The sequence below is a fragment of the Eucalyptus grandis genome, chromosome 2 (genome assembly GCF_016545825.1).
Source record: "Eucalyptus grandis isolate ANBG69807.140 chromosome 2, ASM1654582v1, whole genome shotgun sequence".
NCBI lineage: Eukaryota > Viridiplantae > Streptophyta > Magnoliopsida > Myrtales > Myrtaceae > Eucalyptus > Eucalyptus grandis.
In genome coordinates, this window is record NC_052613.1 from 46,294,709 (window position 1) to 46,304,233 (window position 9,525).

At 39.4% G+C, this 9,525-nt stretch overlaps 1 non-coding gene across 1 annotated transcript; it reads left to right on the top strand.

Moving 5' to 3' along the window:
* Positions 1-727: 727 nt before the first annotated feature.
* LOC104433188 lies at positions 728-1,272 on the top strand. The gene has a single exon (XR_005548540.1). It is a non-coding gene; the product is annotated as an uncharacterized LOC104433188 (transcript).
* The last annotated feature ends 8,253 nt before the right edge of the window (positions 1,273-9,525 follow it).

Sequence of the window (9,525 nt, forward strand, 5' to 3'; positions counted from 1 at the left end):
GAAATCATCTTGGTTGTGGCTCAAGTGTTCGATCGGTTCGAGTGCAAGAACCTCTCCACATATTCTTTTGCTAGGTTCTGGCACGAGGCCACCTTCAATTTCAGCTGGTAGTTTTGAGTTTGTGAGGTGCTATTTGTGCTGGAGACTATGGGTTTGTCGATACGGAGCGGATCATAGGGGAGCCCTGTTGGTATCCAGGACCCAAGAAATTGGATGCGTTTCCCGAGTTAGACCCGGAAAGGTTAAAAGACGTCAGCTCGAAGAAAATGCTCAAAATCAATAACAATAGAAAAAATTATTGCATCCGCTTAAATCGTACGAGTTTACCTTATTTTAATCGGTCAACATTATAATACTTACGCAAGATTCACGTAATCTGACAATCGGGATATTTTGGGGCTTACATGCACACTTTCTTCCCAAGGGGGGTGGATCGTGACGGTAGGCAAGAGGTAAGGCACGCGTCACCTTCCCAGCCGGACAACTGGGCCTTTCTCGGATGGTTTCAGACAAACCCAAAAAGGAAAGAAACGCGCTTCGCGCTTCAAATGCAATTCCTGATAACACGGTTTTCTAGCCACCCCGTCCCCACTCCTCGTTTATTTTCTTTTATTTTGTTCTCCTTAGGTTACACATTAAGCTTCTGCCTGTCCAAAAGTATAAACTCACCATCAACATTCCCCAATTTCATTCCCACATCTTCTTAGAAAACCATAGCCCCCAAACCCATCTTATACTCTCAACCTCTCCCTTCTCCTTAAACCCTAAGCAACCATGCAATCGACTTCCTTCTTGCCCTCGACGCTTCCTTGCCACCCCACATTCTCTCGCTCCACAAACCTGACGAAGAAAGCGACTGCCAGGAAACCCAATGTGAGAGTTTTCGCGGCGTCAAGGAGAGAAGAGGACCACCGTCAGGACAGGTACTTGGGCGGTCATCTAGTGGACCTGGACATGATCGTGCTCCGGAAGCGGATCCACGAGATGAGCATGGCAGAGCGGGGGCCATGAGCCGCCCCCGAGTGGATGGGCTGGGAGAAGCGCTGCTATGCAAGCTACGACTCCATTATATGCGAAACCGTGGGGTTCCTGCAGTCTCGGATGATGAACGCTAGGCCCGGGGTTGTTCTCGGATTGGGGGCTTTGCTGGCGATCAGCGTGCCGACATCTTCTGCATTGGTCTTGTTCCGTCTGGCCGAGATGGCCAGAGAGATCTTGGCAAAATATCATCTCTGCGCCTAGTAACCCCAGTCAATTGTCGTCACTAACTCATGAGACAATGTTCAACTTGAGATGTTTCCGACCGAACGTTATAGTTGTGCTCTTTAATAAATCCTTCATGTCCATGAATAATATATCGTGATGCAAAAGCGTTTACATCAGCAAATATGCTTGACATTCACGAACCCACATGCTTGAAGTCTTCAATGGTGATAAAAATTTAAAGCCTCAGGGGTATATGGGGCGACGAGATGGTTTGCGTTGTGGTTCCTCGATTTGCTGCAGAAGCACGGGTTTAATTCGTAGCTAGCGTTGCTTTGGCAAGACCATTGAAAGGCCATGCCGATCGAATTTAAACTCTGAATCTCGCGCCTCATCAGAAGTGCAATCGAGCGTCCGGGAATGATGATCGGATAATGGAATGACAGAAGAATTTTACGCGATTTGGGTCGGCCATATACCTAAGTACGCGGCAAAGGAAGAAGAGAGTAGAAATTGATGATGATGATGTTGGTGTTCGTGCCTAGCAGAGAGGGTACGCAGTGGCAAGTTGCAACGCAGGCCCTTTATTAATAAATATGGAAGGGAACATTCATTCAACTGAATTTGCAAAGGTGTGGCCAAGGATATTAATTTCTTCGTATGCCTAGTGCAATTAGTCGATTAATCAATTCATGAGGGGCAGATAAACGGGTTCAATATTTAGAGATATTTTGACCTATACATATGAATATTAAACTCTACGCTTAGCAAAACAAAATTTGCAAGACCGTCTTAAATTCCAATTGGAAACTTTCCAATTTAAATTAAAATAAAACAAACAATGGGATCATGCCTAACTCTTTTACATAATGTTTAATATAAATAGAGGATATTAATTTCTTCATATTCCTGGTGCCATTAGTCAATTGATCAATTCACGTGTGTATACACGGATTTCATGTCTGGAGACATTTGGACCTATATATAAACAAAACAAAGTCTTCACTTAGCAAAATAGTATTTGCAAGAACGTGTTAAATACTAGCAGAAAACTTTCCCGTTTAGATTAAAAGAAAATAAACAATGGGATCATGACTTGACTCTTTTACATCATGTTTAATATATAATTATAAAGATAGATGTGACTCGTAAACAAAGTAAACATGATACAAATGGGACATGTGTAACTCTATGTGACATAATACAATGCTTAAGTACCATCAATAAGATTTGGCATGTTTTTCACCTTGTAAACCATGATCTTGCACGCCAACTAATAATTACGAGGACGCTTAATTGGCCAGTTCCTACGTTAGCGTGGACAAGAGACTTAGACTTTCTTGCCAAACCAAACGTGAGACAGACAAACAGTCCTCAAGCATCTCATGCGTTCACAGCGAACAAATTATCAAAACGATCTTCTCACAGTGGTGTAAACCGCACCCGAAGGGAAGTAAACTAGTAGATGTTATCGTGGAGTTCGTTTGCAATAGACTTGTTAACAGGTGGTACTAACTAAAGCAAAGAAGGCGAACGTTTCCCAACCGAACGTTGGGCTACACCATCGAAACCCCCGCCCACCTCCGGTGTGCCTCTGGCAAAATGCTGAATTAGGAAATAGCTGAATCTCTACGTACGTCATATTTGCGAAACATTTCTTTTTCATATAAACTGCGAGATATTCAATAACGATGAAATGGAAATATATGCACGTACAAAATAAAACGCAGTGTTCTCCACTCAGGCTCTCTCTCTCTCTCTCTCTCTCGCACGCGCGCGCGACAAATAGTCATGCTCTTAATCTTGAGCGTGAAGTTCTCTCGCCCATCTCATGGTACAAAAAAGGTACAAGACGAACGTGCTTACAGTTGCATTCGTGTTAAAATTAGAAGGAACTCCCTTCAGTCCAATACGCGACAGCAACGACCGAACTCAGCCCCGGCTCCGTCGGATCAGGAACACATCACATGCTCTCGCAAGTTCGGATAAGCTCTTGACCCAACGATTCAGCAGCTGGGTATTTCAGTTCGTGAACTGCCCTGGAATGGACTGGAGACAGCTCCTTCTCTTGGTAGTTTATTAGTAAAACAAACTAAGAGATGCCTTGTCCCACATCGAAAAAATGTGAGTGGGCACTTTGGCACTAACCAATGATTATTATTTTTATTTATTAGAAAATTTAGATTTATTTTTATAAAAAATTAACCATCGCGTCATCTTGAAAATAGTGCAACTTCTCATAAGGAGTTATGGTTATTTTTTATTTTTTATTTATTTAATTCCAAATTTTTTTATTTCTTCCGACTGTTATCTCGAGTTCGTACCTATTTAGACATAACTTCTTAATTTTTGGAAGGTTGTATTTGTTCAAATATAACTTTTTGTTTTTGCTATAAATTACTGAAAGTGTGTTTAATTAAGATATTCTTTTTCCTTTTTTCGTTTTCTTTTGAAAGAATATATGGCCATTGTTTTCAATTATTTTCTAGAGAGACCCTAGAAAAATATTAGAATTGTTATTTAGTATTTTCATTTGAGACTTTGTTTTATCCTGAAGGAAATTTGCTAATGATCGTTAGCAACATTGTAGGACAAATAAATCCTTAAAAAAAAAAAGTAATATCTTGCCTCACAATCTGATTTGATTGCTCTAAAGATTTGACTTAATTGTTCTACCCAATTTAAAGACATATATTTTCAATAATTTTAAGGATTTATTTTGCAATGATGGTGTCAGTCCTCTTCCCAATGCCTTCATCTTTCATCTTTGACATCAGTTACAAAGGCTTCCCTTCCACGACAATGGGCGCCCAAACCCGAGATCAAGAATACATGAAAATCAAGGAATTGCAACCTGAAGTGCCAAGCCTAATTTGATTTTTTCTCGAGAAAAGCCATGGCCCAGTTGCCTCTCTCCGCGGTGCCAAGATGCCCACACGCTGAAAAAAACGCTTATTATATAATCATGGATTTCCGGGAGGCCACTTTCTTATTCAGCATCAGATCACACCAGCAACGAATGCAACAGTCGGCGACGATCTCCACAGTGAATAGCCACGACGCTTCGCCAAACTCACGCCATTGCTACTAGAAGGCGCGACCAAACAAGAAATCAAGCGTATAATTTGGCATTGCCTAAGACAGGGTGAGATGAGGAGAGCATGAGATCTCCATTCCGTCATCTCTGTCTCTATCTTCTTCATCTGGGTCTCACTGGTCGATTCATTCGAAGAAGGAGAAGGAGAAAGAACTGGAAATGGAGATGGTGGTGATCTGTCAGTACATTGTGGGGACTTTCCTTGCATCTCTGGCGGGCCTCGTCCTCCCTACCTCCTGCATATGAGGAATGGTGACGTGAGAACGAAGTTTCCAAGGGAGGACGAAGATTATGTCACTGCGCATGATGCGTCACCATGTGATATTGCGAATGGCGATTGCTTGCCAGAGAATGGCTTCGATGCTACCAATGTAATCATATCAACATCAGAGTTGCCGATTGCGCTCTTGCGCACCCCCTCAGCAAGGTATGTGATTTCATTGTTTGAAATTTGGGAAGAAAATGATCATATTGAATGTGATAATATTATTGATTATTTGCTTCATTCCACTTTTTATTTCGTTGGTCTAGAGTTGGACGTTTGCCAAGTCAAATTGGACCGAGTCGCTCACCATTGTTGAATGTTGCTAATATCACCAATATCGTTGAGTCTGATGTGGTCAATTAAATAAAATTCGGATTGGTCATGGGACAAACAAGCAAATGGCCATCAAAGCTTCCTCCAATGCAGGTTCTTGTTTCTCACCGAATTGAAGTTTATAGTGTTTCATGCATGATTAGCCAATGGTGACATCCTGGGTGTTTCTTTTATTGAGACATTCGTCTGCACGTGTTTATGTTCTTGCTTCTCCAAAACAGGATCTTGTTGTGGTTGGAATTTATGTATGTACAGGGGATGAATCAATTGGTCAGAGTAAATTGAAGGGTCTATCTCTGATATATCATTTGCACCGGGGGATTTTTATTCCTGCATATAACAATTTCTAACCTTTATTAGGAAAGGAAAATCAATACTTTAAAATGCAGAACTTTGGTACTCTGTGAGTAAACAGGACATTTGGTCTGTTCATAGGAACATAAATAGAAAAAGAGTGTTTCTAAAAAGAAACTATTCTGAAAAATAGAAAGTTATCAAAGGCAGCCCAAGCTACCAAGACCCGTGCAATCCCCCCTTCAGCCACCGCAACATAACATAGCCACCTCTGGCCATCACAAGCAGTATTGGGTGCCGGTCACACACACACATATACATATATAGTTTTTCCATCGTTGGCTGTTTTAGAGCCATCAATAAAGCTGGCAAAGGCATTTGTCATGATCGCGCCATTTGATGAAAGACTTTTTCTAGGGTACGGGGCGAATCCATAACGGACTCCTCCTCTTTAGTAGGGTGCTAACTTGGTTTAAGGGGAAGACTTTCTCATCTTGGACTTCAAAAGTCTTCCAGTTAGAAGAAAGTGTGATCATTGGTCCGATCTTTCCCAAAGACGCTACGCTAGTCTTTGCCTTCCCTTTCCCCTACTTCCCTATCCTCTACCTCGCTGTGCCCCTTCTCTCTTCTACCTATCTATCAGTCACCCTTATTAAGGCCCTGCTCTACTCGAACGGATATCGCTCTTAGTGGATATAGAAGCTTCTGCGATCGAGTAGAAAAAGCTGTTAAAGGAGCTCTTTGTGGAAGAATATATAATGATTTCTCTCTAATGCTAAAGCTAACAAACATTGGATCAAAATATGTATTTTTATAGTGGAGGAAACGGTGGGTTAAAATAGTTATTTTTCAAATGATGCAAGTGAGTGCATATGGATGGACAAGGAAATTTAATTGTTAATTACTTCATATCACCTCCTGGAAGGTAATTTAAGAAAGGATAAAAAAGAATGAGACGTAATTCTGTTTCAACTTAAATAAATAGATAAATACAATTACTCATGTGAACGCAATTGTAAATTTTATAAATATATTACTATAATGCATATAGATAACAATTAATTGTTCAAAGTGACTTAGAAAGAAAACGTGGAAGGTCGAAGGCACCTCGGAAATCTCTATTGCATGTAAGATGATTGGGCACGTGATGACTGGCAGGGTCATATGATGATAATCACAAATTTGGTTCTAAATAAATGTCAATTAGCTCGTTTTCTATTTCCTTGTGAAAAATATTTGGCAAGTGAAGATGAAATATCTCTTTAGTAACAAAAAATAATTAAAATGTGTTTGTATTTCACCGAAACAAAGGGAAAGATCTCTTCTTTTAGATTTTCCTAGCCCCCTTATTGTCACTTAAATGAAGGCTATGCAAACAACCAAAACAAAGTATTTTTAGTTCCTAAGTTTAGTTTACGATTGCCTTGGTTTCATTGGAAAATTGTTTTCGCAACCATAGCGCTTTCATCCTCAAACATTGAAGATCTTTTGCATATCCGATCCCCTTACTGTCCCATGAATTAATTGAATATCTTGAATTTGATCCTGTTATATAATCCAATTTGTCGGAAGATTTTGATTGTTCAATATCTGATATAATTAGATTTGTCTTCTTGTTCTTGGTCAGTGGTTCTTTGTAATTGTCCAAGAGTGCACTGTTGCATGCATGATTCTAAGTTTGACTTGAAAAAGCTTTGCACTACAAGACAAAATAAGGGGTTACATATTTGTTTATGTCATGGATTAACAGTTAATTGTAAGAGAATGAAATAAAAGTCAAGGGTCTTTGCTTTTGTATCTCCTGCTTGCTTGCTGGAGCCGCACAAGTGGAGCCACACAAAGAAAAAGGAGAATGCACGTTCTTGTCATTTCTTGGTCTAATGAAGTGAGCTTTGATTTTGTACAGAGAAAATGACTGTAACTCCGATTCTTCAATTATATTGAATTAAATATGAAAGTGCCACTTGTAATCTTGGAGGATTCCGATCGGCTTAATAAAGGAGGTTGATTGACAAGTCCGATGGACAATCGATTTTGAACCCTCATCGCCACCCCCTTCACTAATTCTCCATTATATATATATTTAGAATTATTTTCTTTTTCCAACAATTTCGTTCCTCCTCATCTCCTCCCTCGTCTGGATATGAAACTGGAAGTCACCCGGACAGGAAAGAAGGTAACTGGACGAGGAGTTATTTCCTCCCAAGATCAATCAAAGCGAACTGATATGATCATGCATGCTCGAGGAAGAAGCCATGGTCCTATATGGACATGCAACCGGAGGAATATACTTTTGAACTTTTGCAGAGAAGCCTGCTGCGAATATTTGATGTTTCGCAGAGAAGCCATCGTCTCTACCACGACCGTGCCCTGTCATTTCGGTTCCCAACCAGCGCAAAACTCAAGCTCTACAGCCCTCTTTGATCGCACGACTTGCCTTCTTGCTGAGTCCGTGAAGTTCCATTTCCTCAGAAAGGAAACAATCCTCGGCCGCCGTGCGCACAAACCGACGAACGATTCCAATGGGGTACTGTTGGCTGGGTCCCGCCACCTGTGGGCCCCACTAACATTAAAATAAAATAATAAAAAAGAAGACATAAAAGTCAAAAAGTTAAAAAGATTAAAAAAGCTACGACTTTGCGGTCCGATTCAAGGGTCGAACATAGAGTTGGTGCAAATTCGAATATGTTCTTCTTGCTCCATTTATGCTAATGAGGAAATATGATTGTATTTGTTCACATTGAGCCTTTAGTGTGTGATTAGAGCATAATGCTTTGTGTGTTATATTTTCTTTTGTGATTATTGGAAGTTTTTTAGGCTATCCGTAATTTATTCCGAATTGAATTTTCAGGTAAAATCTTAGTGATGTTGTTGGCTTCGTCTTCTTAGCATTTCGACGGTATATTTACTTATTGCGAGATTGTATTGGCTGGTTATTGTTAGTGTTAAGTCGACTCCAGTTGATTTAGTTTTGAGGGTGAAATTGTTGATCTTGGATTGGCTAGTTCTGAATAAATTGTTGCCCTGAGTTCTCCTCGATAAATACAGCACAAGATATCGATTAACCAACATACGCCAAGATTGATGTCGCAAATGAATTGAGGATGGATGATAGCTCGAACAAGAATAACTTGGCATAAATAGAATGTAAATTTTTCTCTTGTGACAATCAAATCCACTGATATAAAAGCTACACTCAACATAAATCATGGAGGTTGATCAAGTTGTATTCAAATTCGCTAATTTCATGTCGGGAATAGTTTGTACACTCAAGGTGTGCAAATTTACATTTCACATTCCTAAATCGGACATTCTGACAATATTTAGCCATGCGATTGTCATTATCACTAGAGGCATCGCACCTTTCTTGAGCTTAGTCCATTCAGTATTAGCAAGCTTACATTATTTTCTCTAACATTGCACCTTTCATATCAGCAAAAAATTAGAGCAATGACTAATTTAAATAGTGTTGTGGAAAGTGAGCAATCGAATAATAAAATAGATAGAACAAGAATATAAATCAAACACTAGATTTACGTGGTTTGGTCATAGTGACCTACATTCACGGTGAGAGTAATGACGAATTCCGCTATAAATCAAGCAATATAATGAAAATTACACGCTCGAGTCACTTAAACACTCTCAATGTTTCTTAAGCCCCAATTATATCCAATAACTCACAAAGTGCTTAACCTCACAATTTCTCGTAAAATAATCTTTTAATCTCACATAAGAATTATAAACAAATTCTTTTCATAAGAATTTAATCAACTTCAACACTAAAAATTTCTCGGATGTAATTCATGAATAAGATGTGCTGCACCAACGTCACAAAGACTCGTTGCCAGGCACCCAACAATTTTAGATGTCTCTCACAAACAGAGCAACCTTAGCACTCAGAGAAAAACAGCACTTCAATATGTGTGCTCCGTTGAAGATTTGATTAGAAAAATTGTGCAGATGTAAGAACTTGATTGAAAAAATGCATAAATAGACTTTTATCTAAGAATTTAGTCAATGCTTTCCATTGCAATATCAAGGCCATATATACATGGCGTTAGCACTTCACTAATAAACATAAAACACTACGTTAAATTATGTTTTTTCATGATGAATATTACTTATGCTGAATTATTACATTATTACATAGAAAGTAACTCGACCTACTTGCAAGTAGATTCTATTAAAGCCCCGTCATAATATGATATTATCGTTTTACAAATCTACTTCCTTTATTAGTCTTAACACACCCAATATCATTCTTCTTTTGTGCCGTCACCACTTGTTACAGAATTCTGCCCAAACATTATGCCAATACAGGTAACACTGCTAA